Raw genomic sequence first — 17801 nt, forward strand, 5'->3', positions numbered from 1 at the left:
GTAGTTGATGCTGCGGTGAGCGCCTGTGGCCACAAGGCGTCGCTGCTCTCTCCGTCCTTTGATCGCGGCAGTCTTTTCCCTGGACGTTCTTCCAGTGCTTGGCAGTCGTTTCCTCCAGACGTCCTGTGAGTGCTTGGATGCGTAGTGAGACGTTCGTGCCTCTTCCCACGTCGCGTTGGAAGTGGCAGCCGCCGACTCCTTGCTGGTGTGTGTGGGTGTCTTACTGGACTGGCACTACTTAGTGCACTGCTGCGTACTTGCTTGCTGAGGGAGTTTAGATGCTTTCGTTGGGGGCGCTACTCAGTCTGTCGCCTCTTTGCTGCTGCTGATTGAGCTTGTGTTGTGCAATGCTTGTTTTGTCCTTATGGATGCAGGTGCACTTTTGCTTTTGGCCACTGGGTGGCAGTGTTGCTGGATTTGGTAGCAGCCTGTCTTGTCTTCCCCTGATGTGCACTCTACTGTCTCAGTGCACAGGGGGCTGGAGCTGCTGCTGGGAACTTGCTTCAACTGTCCTCCCGGTGAGTCTCTTTCTCAGTTTTGTGTACTTTTGGGGTGGGAGTGAGCAGGCATGATAGCGAGGCAGTTCTGTGGGTAGGTGTGTCCAGGGTTCTTGCCTGGTGCCCCGGCACTTTATTTACTGTCTCTGCGGGAGGGGCACGGTTATTTTCACTTTCAGCTGCGCTGGCAGCTTATGGACGCTTCATTCCTCCGCCAGGGAGCCGAGGAGGTGGGGGCACACTTGTACTCGGCGGCGCTGGCCGCATGCAGGCTTTGCAACCCTCTCCACCCTCCTCGCTCGCGGCAGCCTCCTGCAGTCCTCGCGCGGGCGGGGGTGTGTATTGATGCTTCTTTGCTCTGGTGGGGGAGCGCATCGCTCCGGTCACTCTTCCCTGGGCGGGGGCGCTTGAGGCAGGCCGCGGGTAGGCTCCGCCGGCTCTGCCTTTTTAAATGCTGATGAGGCTCCACTCTCCGGTCTCCCGCCGCAGCAGCTTCACTTTGCACGCGCTGCGCGGCGGAGACCTGCCTTGCTTGTCGCAGGCCGCGGGTGGGCTCCGCTGGCTCTGCAGTGTCTTTCCTCGCGGGGGTGCCGTCGGCAGGCCGCGGGAGGGCTCCACTGGCGCTGCAGAGTCTTTCTTCGCTGGGGGGCTACCGGCGGGCCGCGGGTGGGCTCCGCTGGCCCGGATCACGTTGCGAGGGGGGTCGGGAGGCGGTTAGCTACTCCGCTCCCTCCCCCTCGCTGTTGACGGTTGTTGCGGGTCCGGCCGCACTTCCCCACGCCGCCATTAGTCTCTGTGCCCCGCCGCTTCTAAGCACACACGCGGCGGGGGCAGGGGACGACTCGGGCAGGCCGCGGGTAGGCTCCGCTGGTCCTGCTTATGCATTGGCACAGTTCATGGCGGGTGCTTCACCCCTGGGGCTCACCTTTGGCCGGCGGGCCAGATGCTTTGTCGCGGTCGTGGCGGGTGGGCTCCGCCCGGCCCGTGCACCTCTCCGGTGGGGGTATCAGCCACGCGGCCGTCGCAGGTGGGCACTGGGCGGTCCGCTCGTTTTCGGTGGCACTCGTTGGTGGCGGTCGACGCGGGTGGGCTCCGGTCGGCTTGCTGTGGGGCTCCCGGTCGCTGCGGGGCTCCGACGTGCCCACCGGCTTCACGGCGCGTTGCGCCTCGCTACAGGGGATGCCCTCTAGGCGGGCAGCTCTCTTCCCCTTTTTCTTCTTGTTCAGCCGAGGGTAGTGGCACGCATGGGCTGCACTACCGGCCTCGTCGCCAGTGTAGAATTGTGAAGGGCCCTAGGCCCGCATGGTGGACACCAGCAGTAACGTGCACACGGACACCAGTTAGGGGTAGTGGGAATGGCCACGAGCACGTGCGCTCGGCCCCTTTTATTGGCAGCGTCATGTGACACCATGACGTCTGTGGTGGGTGGGTGTAAAGTGTGTTACATCACTCCTGAACACTAGACCGTGTTCATGCTAGGACTCTACAGGACCGACTGGAGATGTGTCCCCCCGAGTATCAAAACCACAGGTAAACGCACAAGAGCTGGCTCAGGTAGCTTTGGGACAGTTAGAGAAAGATCTGATAGCTGAAGTACCCCCGACCCAGAGTGATCAGATGCCGGGGAGTGACAGCCTTGTACTTGTAGTGCCTAATAACCTGGAAATTGTAGAGCACACAGAGGTTGTTAAAGCCGTGGATGATGCTGAAAAAGGCAGGGAATTGGGTCAGTGGAGAATGCTCACGCAACTCAGGATACCACTATTGCTAATGTTGATGCTGTGGTAAGACCGGAGCTTCGGCCAACTAAAGAAACAATATCACCTTGTGTGGTATGCCCTGCGAATGGTGTAAGGATGGAGGAACAAAGAAAGGGGGTAATTCCCATTATGGTGGCTACTAAAAAAAAACTAAGAGTAGGGTCAAGCCTAAAAATTGGAATAAGAAACTGTCAGAAAGTATCAAGCAGTGGGGGTCTAAGGCTAATAATCCCACTAAAGCAAGTAAACAATGACTGGTTGCTGATAGACATCAGATGACTGATATAGAGAGGGAAATGTCAGAACCCTTCTATTCTTTATCCAATGATACAACATCAGTGGAAGACTCCTCTATTATGCTGAGTTCAAGTGGAGAAGAGAGTGAGTCAGAGAGCAAATCGGATACTACTGGTGAAGACTCTGCCACAATCAGAAAGAAGGGTAGCCAGACACCCATTCTCCCTGATCTCGAAGGAGGACATTAAACACAAGTATTAAATTGGGACTACACTCCCACTAATCAACTTATTGGAGAAATAGGAGAATGACCAAGTGGGCTGGAAAATAGCGTAAATGCAACCTTGGACACCATATTGCAATCGGTGCTAGCTCTTCGCGAGGAAAGTAAACAAGAGAATAGGAGGACACAAACAGCTATACGAAAGATCCAGGGGTCAGTCTGAAAAATTGCTAATGTATGTGGGGAGATGTCGGATTGGCTTTCGATGCTGGAGACAAGAACAGAAAATTTGGAGACTGACGTTGCGACAGTTCAAGGACAATCCGAATCACATGAGGCAAGATTAGCCGACATTCAGTGAAAGATGGCAGACCAAGAAAATCGCCAGCGAAGGAACAATTTAAGATTTTTGGGCATTCCGGAAGACAAGGGGAGGGACAGATATGCGCCTCTTTATAGTTGATATATTGGCAAAGGCCTTCCCTGAGGTTACGGGCTGGAACTGGGCGCAAGAAATTCAGAGAGTCCACCGAATTCCATTAATAGCCAAGCAACATAGTGGAACTGATGGCAGGCCTAGAGCTGTACGAGTATACTTCAGTAATTATCTTCTTAGGCAGATTATATTTGAAAAAGCCAGATCAGACAAGAAATGTCAGATAGATGGTTTGGAATTTTTTACATGCCCTGATTTTTGCCATGTCACAGTAGAGAGGTGCTGGCGCCTACGACCGATGATAAATCAGTTTATGAACCCAGCTAAATTGAAAGTTGTGTTAGGAGATAAATCTCGTTTTTTTACTGCGGAAGTTAAAGCTTAAGGATTCCTAGACTTATCAAATAAGTAATAAGGGAAATCTATGAACTGGCAAAATAATACACTGTCTAAGCTCAATACTTGCTAAGTTGAGGGATATGAGGGTGGGTGTCGGATGTGTGCTATATTTAACTGTGGATTGATATAATAATTATAACAAATGTTATTGTTTTTGACGTAACGGAAATAAGAGAGGGGGTAATGGATTGGGGATGAGACTTCGTTTTCATCTTAAGCCAGACCTAGGTCTGGAAGCTTCTAAGGGGGAGGTAGGGGAGGGTGGGGAGATAGCAAGTAAGTCCCAGGCACACGCTTCTGACAATTCCACCTTACTTTACGATTCAGTCTAAATACAGCCTCAGCGTATCCGCTGGAGCCACCGGGATTGATTACGTATTGCTCGTCGTGCCTGCCCAAATATGGGTCTCCATTGCAATAGAATTTACTTTATGATATTGTCAGCCAATTACCATTAGAACATTGACATCAGTGCTCAAATAACAAGTTTTCTCAGGAACACCATATATTTTGGTTATTCTGTACCTGTTGATTATTTTTCTTTGGACTTTCACAACACTATTAGCTATAAGCAACAGAGCTGTTGTAGGGTTTTACACCAACATTTAGTTTTTATGAGGGCGGTACTATTTGATTGCTAGTTTAGAACACAACTTCGGAGTAGTCGTTCTTTGGGAACACCATACCCCAGCAGGGTTGGAATTATCACCAACAGAGCATTTCTAGAAGACTTTCACTACTTTCTCCAAGCCGTGAGGAAGAGCGGGATTACCCCTATTGGCAACGAAACACGTGTCGCTGGTTTTCGTGTGTTACTTTGAATAAAACAACAAGAATATATTGACGATTAAACTTTGAGACTTTTTGTTTCTGGAACATTAGATTTAGTTTCATTGGATTTTCACCTTGTTCACGTGTGCTCGGGACTTACTTGCTATTGACTCTGTGTAGGGTTTCCTTACACACTTTTAGGGGTTTTAGGGATGTGTCCCCTTACCTAGTGGCACCGTACACTCACTACCATTTGAAACAACCGTAGACATAGCAGAGCGCCTTTTTTCCTCCCGAATCACTAAAAACCCTTCATATACAGTGTAAAGGAGGGTGGGGAGAGCTTGGAGGGCAGGGAGGGTGGGAAAGAGGGTTGGGCTTGGGAAGGGATAATAGGGGGAAAATTCAAGCAAGGTAAATGAAAATAAAGGGGGGGAAGAACAAAGAATGTTGAAAATGGTCAATTTAGATGATGGACTCTAATAAACTGGTATGGATAAAATTCTGGTTTGCTCGGTAAATGTTGGAGGGCTGATCAATAGGAAAAAAAGAGGTAGGGTATATGAGATTTTACGGTTCTGGAATCCAGAATTTATATGTTTACAGGAGACCCATATTTCACGGGCCAATAACAAATATCTGCAGATAAGAGGCTATGAAATGATAATATGTTCATCACAAACGACAACGATAAGAGGAGTTGCAATATTTATGCGGAAGAATGTAGGATGTGTGAAACGTACACTGGTGGATAAATGGGGCAGATGGGCCATTGCTATATAAGAAACAGGGGTCACAATAGTTACTGTTTATGGCTCTTACCAAGACGATCCTAAAATTTGGCGGGACCTTGAGGTTGAGCTGGCAGCTTGGCCAACTCCATTAATAGTATGTGGAGACTTCAATATACACTATGGGGCTTTACGACAGGATTCCTCCCAGTATATAGGCAGGAAACCACAGGTCCACCGGGCCCTAAACGTGTGTCAAGAAAAGCATGGGTTGTCATATGCCCGGGAATATAAAAACACCAACGATCCCAGATACACATATTATTCACATCCACACCAAAAATATGTATGCATAGATTAGTTTATGGTTTCCACTTTGATGTTGGAAAGAATAGAAATAAGTAAACTACCCCACATTTTTTCAGCCCCACAATCCATTGATATTGGAAATAGACTGGCAAGATTTTAAAAGATTGAAAATGCGACAATGGTCATTTGATCGCAAATTATTAGTAGAAGAAGCATTTAAGTGTCATAATAAAAGATGGGCTAAAGAATATTTCAATATGAATAGATATAGTGCCCCAAGGGTTATTGTATGGGATGCTTTTAAAGCAGGATTAGGTGGGGAAGTAATAAATTATGTAGGATATAAGAGGAAACAGTGATGAAATATGGTTAACATATTAATGACAAACTTGGCCCAATTAGAGATAATGCACACTGAACATATTACACAAGCGGGGCAGGAGGTACTAAGAGAACTGCGGACTAAAATAGCGATTACCAAAGCAGAAATAAATAACTATTTCAGGTACAGGCTGCTCAGACATACCGAGCCCATCAGAAGGAAATGTACGAATATGGGGAAAAGGTAGGTAAATTATTGGCCCTCCGTACTAGGCAGAGAGTGATTAAAAACAATATTTAAAAAATACAGAATACTGAGGGTTAGCTTGAGACGACTATGGATAAAATTATAGGGGTTTTTGAGCAGTTTTATCAAAAACTATATCAAGATGATCAGATGGACCTATCCCAATCACTAAGTGAGGTAAGGGATATAGAAATGAGTAAGATAGAGAGAGAAATTAAACTAGAATTGGAAGAGGAATTTACATTGGAAGAAATAACAACTGCAGTAGCTTCCATATCTTCCGGAAAAGCCTCAGGCCTGAATAAAATCCCGATTGAAATTTATAAGATGTTGCAGCCAGAATTGGCTCTATTATTACACGATTTATTCCTGGATGTACAGTATCGGGGTATCCCACCTATTTCCAGGCAGGAAACTGATATAATAATTTTCTCAAAAAAGGGAAACCAGCAGAGCTACCTGGTTCATATCGTCCCATCGCATTAAGAAATTTGGATGCAAAGATTTATTCAAAAGTTTTAGCAAATAGGCTGCAGAAAGTTATAGCCAAATTAGTATTGCCATGGCAACATGGCCTTATTCCAGGCCGAGGAACTACGGATCACATTAGACGGGTGATATAGTTACTGGATATTGCACCGCATGGCCTGGCAATTTCTATGGGATGCGTTACTGGAACGAGGGTTTGGCCCGCGAATTATTACAGTGATTCGTGCAATGTACTATAGACCTATAGCCAAATTACAAATTATGGGAAATGCATCAGGAGCCATAAAAGTAGCTAGGGGGACAAGGCAAGGCTGCCCAAGTTACCCAATTCTTTTCACCATCTATTTAGACCCATTTATTAAACAACTACTACTGAATCCCAAAATGAAACAAATAATACCTAGTGGCTATGAAACTAAAATACTGGCCTATGCGGACGACATTGCCATCACTATGTCCTAGCCAGGGGTAGCAATCACAGAAATTGAAAGGATGGCGGGAGAATTTAGATATAGATCGGGATATCTACTAAATAAAGGTAAGACACAGATAATCTGCTTAAAGCAATGTAACATTCAAGACCAACGTCAAGTTGAATCAGCAGTATATTTGGGGGTTAAGATAGGAGCTCATTTGGATAAGATATGGCCAAATAATCTTGAGCAAATGCTGGGTGAAATAGGTATGGATTTAAGACGGATAGATAAAATTCAGCTAACTATAGTCGGGAGGATTAATGTACTGAAAATGAAAATTATTCCAAAACTACTATACCTATTCCGTTTTATCCCCTTGGAACTGCCGGCTATAGCTAGTCGGAAAATGGAGGCAATGTTTTCAAATTTCGAATGGCAGTATCAAAAAATTAGACGATCCTTAAAGTTTCTAACACTCCCACCAGACAGAGGTGGTTGGGTGGCTCCAAATCTGCTATTTTATCACTGGGCAGCGATCATTCAAGTGATGGGACCTCTCCTAATAGATAGGTCTAGAAAAGAAAATGATTTACCTTCAATCTATCATCTAGCTGTAGGCAATGAAGCCTCTGGTCTGTTTTTGAGAAAATAGAACCTAGCTATTATTAAAAAAAAACGATTCAAATGCATAAAAGCTGCCTGGAGGGTGTGGATGAAAGTAAAAAAAGTATTAAAAATCCCAAGTTATAACAGATATACCCCATTGTGGGGGTCATCACTGTTTCCAGTAGGATTGATGATTGGATGGCGAGAGGGTGGGAAAGGGCAGGTGTTGATAAAATTGGTCATTTATATAATGAAAAATCAGAGATTATAACATTTTCGGATATGGTTAAACAAAAGGGGATAGCTGAACGATCCCAATTCAAATATATTTAAATTTGGAGTTGTTTGAAGACACTGCCACGAGGGACTTTTAATCATGACACTATACCAGTATTAAAAATGGCTTATCGGGGGAAGGCACAGATTGGGGAGTACTATAATATTTTGTTGGGAAATCTTCTTGTTGATATGGAAAAAAACAAGTCTAAAAGGGCAGAAAAACTTGAAGATGAAGAAATAGATTTGGATAAATCATTGGATCTGGCAAAAAAAAAAATTCTTTCAGCAAATCTTAGATCCCAACACTATAAAACTATATTTAATTTGTACTATACACCTGCGAAGCTATTGAAATGAGGGAAGCGCGAAAACGATAAATGCCCTAGGTGTCAGGCTAGCCCAGCAGATATAATACATATATTTTCCACATTTAGCAAACTGACACCCCTAAAAACTGGTATAGAGGAATTTTGGTTACAAACAATCAATAAAAAAATTAATTTAACCTCACCACTAATGCTATTTGGATATGATAATCGACTTTGTCTATCTTCATCGCAAATAGATTTTCTATTTATAATAGTGGCAGTAGCTAGATTACTGATTGCTACAGCTTGGAAGGATATCGAAGCACCTATATATCTTGTATGGTTCTATCGACTTCTGAATATATACAGACAGGAGATGACTTTATATGAGATTAAGGGGCGACGAGCCAAGGAGAAAGGTTACAAGATCTGGGCTCCTATGATTAGATGGCTTGAAGATAGGAGGTAAAGAGGTGTTATAGAGTGCTTCGATAAATAACACTGCAGAATAATATAAATAGTGTAAATAGAATTTGGGTACGGAATATGGAATGATGGACTCGGTCTATGATTGATTTACTTTTTCTCTGTTCCGGGACCACTAAGATATGTATGTGATATGTATGAAATAGGAAAGAAGTATGAAATGCCAAAGGATTGGTATGTGAAATGTATTCTTTTTGTTTACTTTGCTTAATAAAAAAAATGTTTTCATTAAAAAATGGATTTGTATGTGTGTAGGAGAACAAACATTCTAGATAGATAAGTTAAAAACTGACTTGCTTGCTTCTCCAGGATGTAATGTGCTGCAAGCACTAAAATAGAATGAACGAAGAAATTAAAAAAGTGGGTGTGCAAAGCAGTCCCCTCTTGCATAGTTCGGTTCAGCATTTGTTCTTGTCTAGTTCTTTTGCCTCTATGTTCCAAAGTTTTATTGCTTTGCAGGACATTTACACTGACAAGCCTCCAAGACATTTTATGACCGCCGCTCTGCAGGTCCTTATTTGTTCTCTCCTCAGTGTTTCTCTAAGGAGTGATTTCCGAACATCTAGTAGTGCTGGGCAAGTACATAAGAAGTGTAATAGTGACTCGTCTCCTTGTCAGCAGAGGTAACATTCCTTTCTCATCCCCGTCTGTTTCCATTTTGGAGTGAGATATTTCGAAGGGAATGATCCCAGACTTAGGAGTGTCAGGTTCCGCTTTTTTTGGTATGAAAAGTGTTCTGACAGGTATGGTTGGGGTTTCATGGTTTTATAGGATTGCATCACGGCCCATGCGTGTGGTTTCTGGGTCAGGGCAGCTTTGTCTATTAACAATGAGTGATGCTTGATGGCTTTGCTCGCTGCATTTTTAAACTCAGAGTATGTCACTGTTGTGTGCCAGACCGTGTCTAGCTGTAATGCGGAAAGCGGTTCCTTTAAAGCTGGGAATACGGATTTGTTTAGCCTGGATTGTTTTTCGATCTCCTGCCAGCAATAATGGGTTAAGGTGTTATCTATTCAGGCAGTGTTCTGCCTGTACAGAGTGCTGCACAAGGATGGACTGCGTCCACTGGAGGTATTACGGCTACAGTGGGAAGGGGACTTGAACACCCCGATCCCGGCGAAGGACTGGGACAATATACTAGCTGGGCTACCTAGAGTATCTAAAAACGTATGCTTCAAATTGATAAATTACTATGTCTTCATAGAGCCTACATGACCCCTGAACGCATAGCAGATACTTTCAAATAGAAGGGGCTGCTTGCGAGGCAAGATGGCGGCTGCGTGATTCTTGCGGGTAGCTGCACCCCCAATCACGGCCATAAGATTGAACTAGATATTCAGCTCCCTCTCAGACAGGCTCGGTGGTCCTTTAATAGGGATTTTTTAAGCGATGCAGAATACATACGGCAGATTGGCGAGTGGATCCCCAGGTTCATTGAAGATAACTTGGGAAGCACCAACCTAAGTAATGTCTGGGATACACTGAAAGCAGGGGTAAGAGGAGAATCAAACAGGTTTGGGTGGGAGACACAGAGAGAAGAGAAAAGTCTGCTGCAAACATTATATGAGGATCTAGGTGCTGCAAAGGCTCAACTAATAGAGGTACTTTCTGCTGGTACAGATTCAAAGGCAACACAGCTAAAAGTTACCGTTGCCAGATCTGCAATCATACAAATTTCAGCTAAAAAGGCAGCTGGTAAATATATGGCATGGAAAACCCGGGCTTATGAGAGCAGTGAGCGAATAGGCCATCTGTTAGCAACACGCACCAGGGAAAAAACAGTTCACGCCAGAATAAGAGAAATCAGGGATCCAGGGGTGGGTCTGGTGACTGAGACAAAAGCTATTATTACAGCTTTTCAGAAATTCTACCAAAATGTCTATACCGAAGACACTCAGGGTGGGACCAGTGAAATTCAGGACTACTTATCGGGGCTGGCCTTGGGTCAGCTCAGTTGAAGAATGAGAGAGACTAGACGAGCCGATTACCTGGGAAGAACCATCAACAGCCATAGATATGTCCCCCTCAGGCAAAGCCACAGGCCCAGACTTAATTCCAGGGGAGTTTTATAAAACATTTATAAAACAGATCATGGGCTTGATGTTGGAAGTCTTTCAAAGGGCACACCGGGAACAGGCTACTCCAGAAACTTGGAAAGGGGCTAACATCATCGTATTCCCAAAAAAGGCAAGCCTATCGCTGAACTGGGATCTTACCGGCCAATAACCCTCCTGAATAGCGATTTAAAGATATATTTAAAAATTCTGGCAAACAGACTGTCATTAGTCATAGGAAACTAGTCTCTCCGTTCCAGCATGGATTTGTACCAGGCAGAGGGACTACAGATCAAGGTCGCGCTGTTTGACCTTGCAAGGGTGACAGGAGACCCTATGGTAGCCATTTTTCTTGACGCAGAGAAGGCCTTTGATAGGGTCTCATGGCACTTTCTCTGGGCTACCATGGAAAGGCAGGGACTGGGCAGAAACTACATTAATGCAATAGGCTGCATGTATCAAAACCCTGAGGCTAGGATGGGCGCTGCATCGGATTTAATTAAAATCACACGCGGATCTCGTCAAGGGTGTCCTTGCTCCCCACTACTATTTGCATTATATATAGACCCTTTTATTAGGACAATTGTGGGGAACAATAACATCCGGGCAATTCAAACTCTGGGGGGAGTCAAAGATTTTAGCATACGCAGATGACCTTGCCATAACAACTACTAATCCTGCGGATATAGTAAGGGAGGTGGAAAAAGAGGCCAAAAGATTTGGCGAAGTCTCAGGTTACTTTCTGAATAGGGGAAAAACAATGATCGGCAAAAACTCTGAGGCAGACCTGGTCGATAGTAGAATTACAGGGACGGCTAGATAGCTAGGGGTGGAAATTTCTGCTAATGTGGATGATATAGTGCAATGTAACCTGGAGCCCCTGCTACTCAAGACCAAATCTGACTTCAATAGAATGAATAGCTTACACTTGACACTGTTGGGAATGTGCAATGTTATCAAGATCTTGTTCTTGCCCAGAATTTTATATTTCTTTAGATCCATCCCACTGGAAGTTAATACAACTTGGTTCTCTGCCTTTAACCAAGCTATTTCTAATTTTTTATGGGCAGGGAAGCACCCGCAGAGAGCTCTGAAGTACATGACCCTTCCTTTGGTCCGGGGTGGGTGGTCTGTCCCAGATATTCAGATCTTTTACTGGGCTGCAAATCTTCAACAGATGACTGATCTGCTGGGGAAAGGACTTCCAGACGCCCTAGACGGATTTTACCCCTCTATTTACAGGCTACTGCTTGGGGACATGGGTGCTTGATGTGGCATATTGACTTTGCCTACTTTAAAAGAGTCAAGTTCAAGGTCTTGTTGGGTGCTTTCAAAATTTGGACTTCATTCAGGAAAAAACTTAAGTTGAATAGGATCCATAGGTATACGCCTCTGCAAAATAATCTACTCCTACCAGAAATCTTCAACGATGGCTATATGGAACTTTGGAGGGAGAAAGGGATCAGATATATTGGGATCTAATAAGGGATAACACAATATTGACGTTTGACTCAATTAAAGAAAAATTTGGGTTGGGAAACAACCATTTCTTCAAATTCTTGCAAGTCAGGGATTTTCTTTCTAAAAAGAGGATTCAGGGCCACAATATCTCCCTTATGGAGGCGGCCTTGGGGACCCAAGGGGTATCAATCTCCAAGTTTTACACTGCTGAGTGATACAATCAAGGATGACCTCGCTAAACATATGTACAGATGGCAGGACAAGGTCCAAGCGGATACAGGGGTTTGTGAGGACTCCTTGCTGCTAAGCTCAACATGAGCCATCTCCGCTAACATACAGGTTCAATGTTTTATGACATGGCTAAACTTATATATTACTCCGGTTTGGATTTTTAAGTGGGGAGGCTCTACAGGTATTTATTGTTCTCATTGTGGAGATCTCGCCGCCGATAGTGTTCACATGTTTGCTACATGCCCCCGCTTAATTGAACTGATTGGAAAAATGGGTTATTATGTCAAACAGATTTTGGATTGTGATATAGTGCCGTCACCACAAGTCATTTTATTGGGGATAAGCAATCAGGCGCTGACAGCGCGCAAGAAGACCTTGCTTTTTATTATGATGGCTGTGTTTAGGCTCTCCATAGCGACGATCTGGCTAGATAAAGAACCTCCCTCAGTGCACTGTTGGTTGGGAAAGCTGTTAGCTACGTTTCGCTGGGAGAAAGAGCTATATAAACATAGAGGCCTAAGAGCTAAAAAAAAATATTTGGTCTCCAATTAGCACTTGGATTAATGAACCTATGTTTTAATCTTCAGTTGGGTAGAGTGGCCATATGTGTTTGAAATATTCCAGATTTTATGGATTTATGGGATGAAACAGATAATCTCAGGTAGCTGCTACAAGAAACAAATGCATAAAAGTGTATTGTAGAGTAATGGCATTCTTCCCAGCAATATTAGCTTCAATCATTTATTTACTTTCAGGAATTTAAGTCGCTGTTTTCTTTGTTGTAATCTAATCCAAAGTACGGTCTCCTATGGTTCTGGGAAGAGGGAGGGTGGGGAGGGCGGGGGGGGAAAGAGAATAAAACAACGGATGGATATATTATGTTTATGTTTGTACGGCTTGTAATATTTACAATTTTTTATGTATTTTGTAATGAGCATACGATTTGGCTGACCAAATAAGGATTTATAAATTTAAAAAAAAAAGGGGGCTGCTTGCCCACACTGCGGCGAAGCATGAGCACATATCCTGCACATGTTCTGGGCGTGTCCCCAGCTGCGCTAATACTGGGAGGGTTGCTACAAACAGTAGGGGGTAGATGTATCAAAATTCCATTTTGCGATTTCTTTAAGGAATCGCTATTTAGAATTCGCAAAATGGAATGTATGTAAAAAATCGCTATTTTTTAGCAATTCCTTAGTATTCCTTATTTGCGAATTTGCACTTTGCGAATTCGCAAATAAGGAATAATTTCCCATGCATTCCTATGGGCCAGGAGGCCCATAGGAATTATTGCGAAACATTTCTCAATTTGCGAACCGCATTTTGCGAATTCGCAAATTGAGAATAACTTCAAGGGTGCAGGGGTGTCTCAAAGACACCCTGCTGCACCCCTGAAATTTACATGTGTGTGCATATGGCGCACATACATGTAAATGTAAGTGTACTTATATAGCGCAAACCTGTCACCCAAAGGGCATCCTGGCGCTTGCTTAGGGAACCCGTCTTGGTATTCCCCTGTGAGAAACCCCGGCAGGGTGTCCACAAGGTGAAAGCCAGGCATCCCGCCGCAAGGGGCCGTAGTGGAGATTAAGCAAGCTATTGCCCAGAGTTGCAGAGTGTGACCCCGTGATTCGAGTAGGCACCGGAGCGAGAATTGTCGAGTCCGTGGAATTTTGAGCCCGAGACCCGCCGAGGCGGGGAATCGAACCCTGGTCCACGGTCGATCTCAGCTTCCGGGTCTGCCGCCTCTAACCACTGAGCCACGCTTCTCCTATGGGCATGTGTGTGCGTCACATGCCACCTTAAAAAATGCCAGATAGTGCATTTTAAAAAGAATTCGCAAATTAACATCAACTACAAGTTGGTGGTAATTTGCGATTTCTTAACCAAAATTCGCAATTGAAAAATACTACATACATAGCATTTAAGGAATCGCAAAATTGCGATTCCTTAAATGCTATGGAAAAATAAGGAATCGGCAATTTTTGCAATTTCTTATTTTGCGAATTTTTGATGCATGCCAAAACATGCAAATGTCCTATTACGTATGGTAATCTTCATTACTCCGGGTCCCGTAGTCCTCGACACCTTCATACTAAACAAGTGGAGATGACCATCTCCCGACAGAAAAAAAAAACAACAAGAGGCATGCTGGGACACTAATACTGCCCCTCCCCCTGGGAGTACATAAGCAGTACTTACCCAGCAGACCTCCTGTACTAACAAGCCCAGACAGGAAGGCCGGCCGCCAGGGAGGGAGGGAGGGGCGTATGAAGGTGTCGAGGACTACGGGACCCGGAGTAATGAAGATTACCATACGTAATAGGACATTACCCCCAGGTCCCTCCGTCCTCGACACCTTCATACTAAACAAGTGGAGAATACCAAAGCAGAAACCCGGCCTTCCGCACGCACAAGCACACCCAGGAAACCACAACATAAGCAGCCACCCAAGGGAGCACCGAGAAGGAGGAAAGGAAGACCGCAGGAAACATCCGGCCCGCAACCCAGAACAGGACAGCAGGGACAAGGGCCGGAGAGAAGAAAACCCAGGGCTCCAAATAAAGGAGGCCGCCAACCCGAGCAACCGGGACCCGGACCAGAACATCAAGACCAGCAAAACAACCCACCGGAGAAGACCGCCCAGGCCAAAATCCGCAGGAAGGGACACAGGGCCAGGCAGATCCACCAGGAAGACGAGACAACCTGGAAGAAAGCCAAAGAAGAAAAGGCCCACAGAGCGCAGGCACAAGCACCCAGCCCAAAAAGGAAGGAGAAGCACAGGCCCGAAACACGTCCAAACTCCCAAAAAGAAAGGACCCGAGCTCAAGAGACCCGAGGAGGAAACCTCGCCGAGGAGGCCCAGGAAGCAACAAGCACCCAGGAGCCGAACAGGACCGAGAACCTGACCCAAAATACAGGGACGGGGAAGAACCCCAGAACCCAGCCGAAAGCCCACCAAACAAGGAGAGGCCAACAAGACCTGAAAGCCACAAAGAAAACTCAACCAGGTCGGGAACAGAGAAAGCGACCACAAGCCCAGAAAACCCCAACCCCAAAGGGAAGGAACACAAGGCAGGAGGGGAGCACAGAACAACTGGGAAACCCCAGCAGCCGCCCAACGAGGCACAGAGGGCAGCAAAAAGAAGGCACCCAAAAGACACAGGACCACCCAGGAACCCCACACCCAGGCCAGGCAAGCATCAAGGGCAGGAGCAGCGGAAAAAAGAAAGCCCAGGGAGCACAGCACCCAGACCACAACCACAAGGCCCCAACCCAGCAATGCCGGAGAGGAGCCAAGCAAACCGCAAAAGAGGCCAACAAACCCCAACAGAACCGTGAAGCCAGGACCAGAGCCAAGCAACCCGACCACGCAGGAGGAAGAGCAGGCCCAAGCAAACCCCAGAAGAAGAGCAGAGGACCAAGCAGCAGGAAACCACAGACAACCCGCAGCCAGGAGGGAGGGACCCGCAGAGGCACGAGCACCACAGAACAGCACCCCAACCACAGAAGGAGGGGCAACCAAACAGACCCACACCGGGAATAAAGCACTGGAAAGCAAGGGAGGAAGGAGCGAGCCAGGACCACAGAACCAGGAAACAACCCGGAAAGGCCGGCAACAAACCCCCAGAGCAGGCCAAAAAGGGACAGCACAGCCCGAAAACCCAGAAGGCACAGCCCGAAACCACACACAACCAGCAAGAAGCCGGCAGAACTGTAGCCACAGAACCCCACACAGGCTCACAACACCGGGAAAACAAACCCGGGAAGAGAACCAACAGCAGGAGAAGGGCCAGAAGGAACCACCAGGAAGCGATCCCAACGCAGAACACCCCGCCAGGACCCAAAGGGACACCAGCAGGGAAGCAGAGCCCAAAAAGGATCCCAACAAGCAGGAGCGGCACGCCCCAGCCAAAACCTCAGCCAGGCACCCACCAAGGGAACCAGACGAGACCAGAACAACACAGGGAGCAAACACCCCCAACAGGAGACGGACCTGGAAGCCAAACGCCCCCAGCAGCCCCAGAAGACCAGGCAGGGACCAACCCGGCCGGACCAAACCAACACAGAGCAGACAGCGGAGCACGGGGACAGCACACCAACCCGGAGAACAGGAGGCATGACAGGAACCGGCAGCAGTCCGGATGCCCCAAACAGGAACAAACCCGTCAGGCACCCCGGCAGAAACAGGAGGGGCAGACAGCCAAAAGCCAGCCCAGGGGGAGCCAGCGCAGAAGCATCCAGGCCAAGTACACAGAAAAGCCCCCGGACAACACCAGAAGCCCCAAGCGGGAGCAAGGGAAGCCCACACCAACAGGAAGACCCAGGCAGGCACCACAAACAGGCACCAAGCAGGGAACAGACGAGGACAGGAACAGGCAGGGCCGAATCAGAACAGCCGCACCCAAGGCAGCACAAGCCACCCAAGCGCGGGCAGAGGGGACAGACCACCCCAAAGAGCCCCCGGCAAGACACAGGCAAGCACCAGGAACGGAACCAGGCACAGCCCTAGGGACGGGAGGAACAGGACCAGGAACCAGGAGCCCCAAAGGCGACCAACCACACAGAGGCCAGGAAGCGAAGAACCAGGACACCCAAGCAGAGCAGAGGCACCACACCCTCGCATCGGTCCGAGGAGCCGGAACACCGGCTCACCACCAGGTGGGGCAGGCATCCCGAAGAAGAGGGGGAACAGAACGCACCCCTCACAGGCCGTCGCCGAAGAAGAGAGGAACGCCATGCAGAAGAGACCAAGGCGTAAGCAAGCACGCAGGAAAAACCCCAACAACACAGGGAACCCCAGGAGCAAGCAAAAGCAGAGCAGCGAAAAGGAACCAGCCATCACAGAGGCGACAGGAACCCACGCCAACCCCAGGCAGGCCACAAACAGAAGAGCGAAAGCCAACAGCACAGGGAACCAGCAAACAACTCACTGGAGAGGAAACCCCTCAACAGAGCCCGAAAGGAAATCACAGGCACGAGCGGCCAAGAGCAGGGGTACCACCCGAAGTGCACCAAAAGGGAGAAGACCCCGGCAAGCCCCAACCCAGAAACAGACGAGAGCCAGGGCAAGCGGCAAGGCAGCAGGCCCGGAACAGAAATCCGAACCACACAGGCCAAGAAGAGGAGCACAGGAACCACAGCGCCCGACCGCCCAGCACCAACCAGACACCCCCGCATCACAGGTGGGGAGGGCGCGGACAGGGAGCCCCAGAGAGCACCAGGACGTCCGAGCGACCAAAGGCACACAGAAGCATCCGCCACCCATTCCAGACAGGAAGCAAGCAGCGCGGGGCACCCAGAGGCAGCAGGACACCCCTAAGGAAGAAGGGATGAAGCACAGCATGAACACAGGCACCCCAAGCAAGAGGCCCCAGCACAAACCTCGGCACCCCCAGGAGGCACCCGACGCAGGAACAAGGCATGGAACAGAAGGTCCGCCCGTCACCACTCCAGGACAGACACCAGCAGGCCAACAGGGTCCACCGAGAAGAAAAAAGGGGGTGAAAACAACCAGAGCGGGGGGCAATCAGCTCAAC

This window comes from Lissotriton helveticus, chromosome 3_2 (assembly GCF_964261635.1).
Source record: "Lissotriton helveticus chromosome 3_2, aLisHel1.1, whole genome shotgun sequence".
NCBI classification, from domain to species: Eukaryota; Metazoa; Chordata; class Amphibia; order Caudata; family Salamandridae; genus Lissotriton; species Lissotriton helveticus.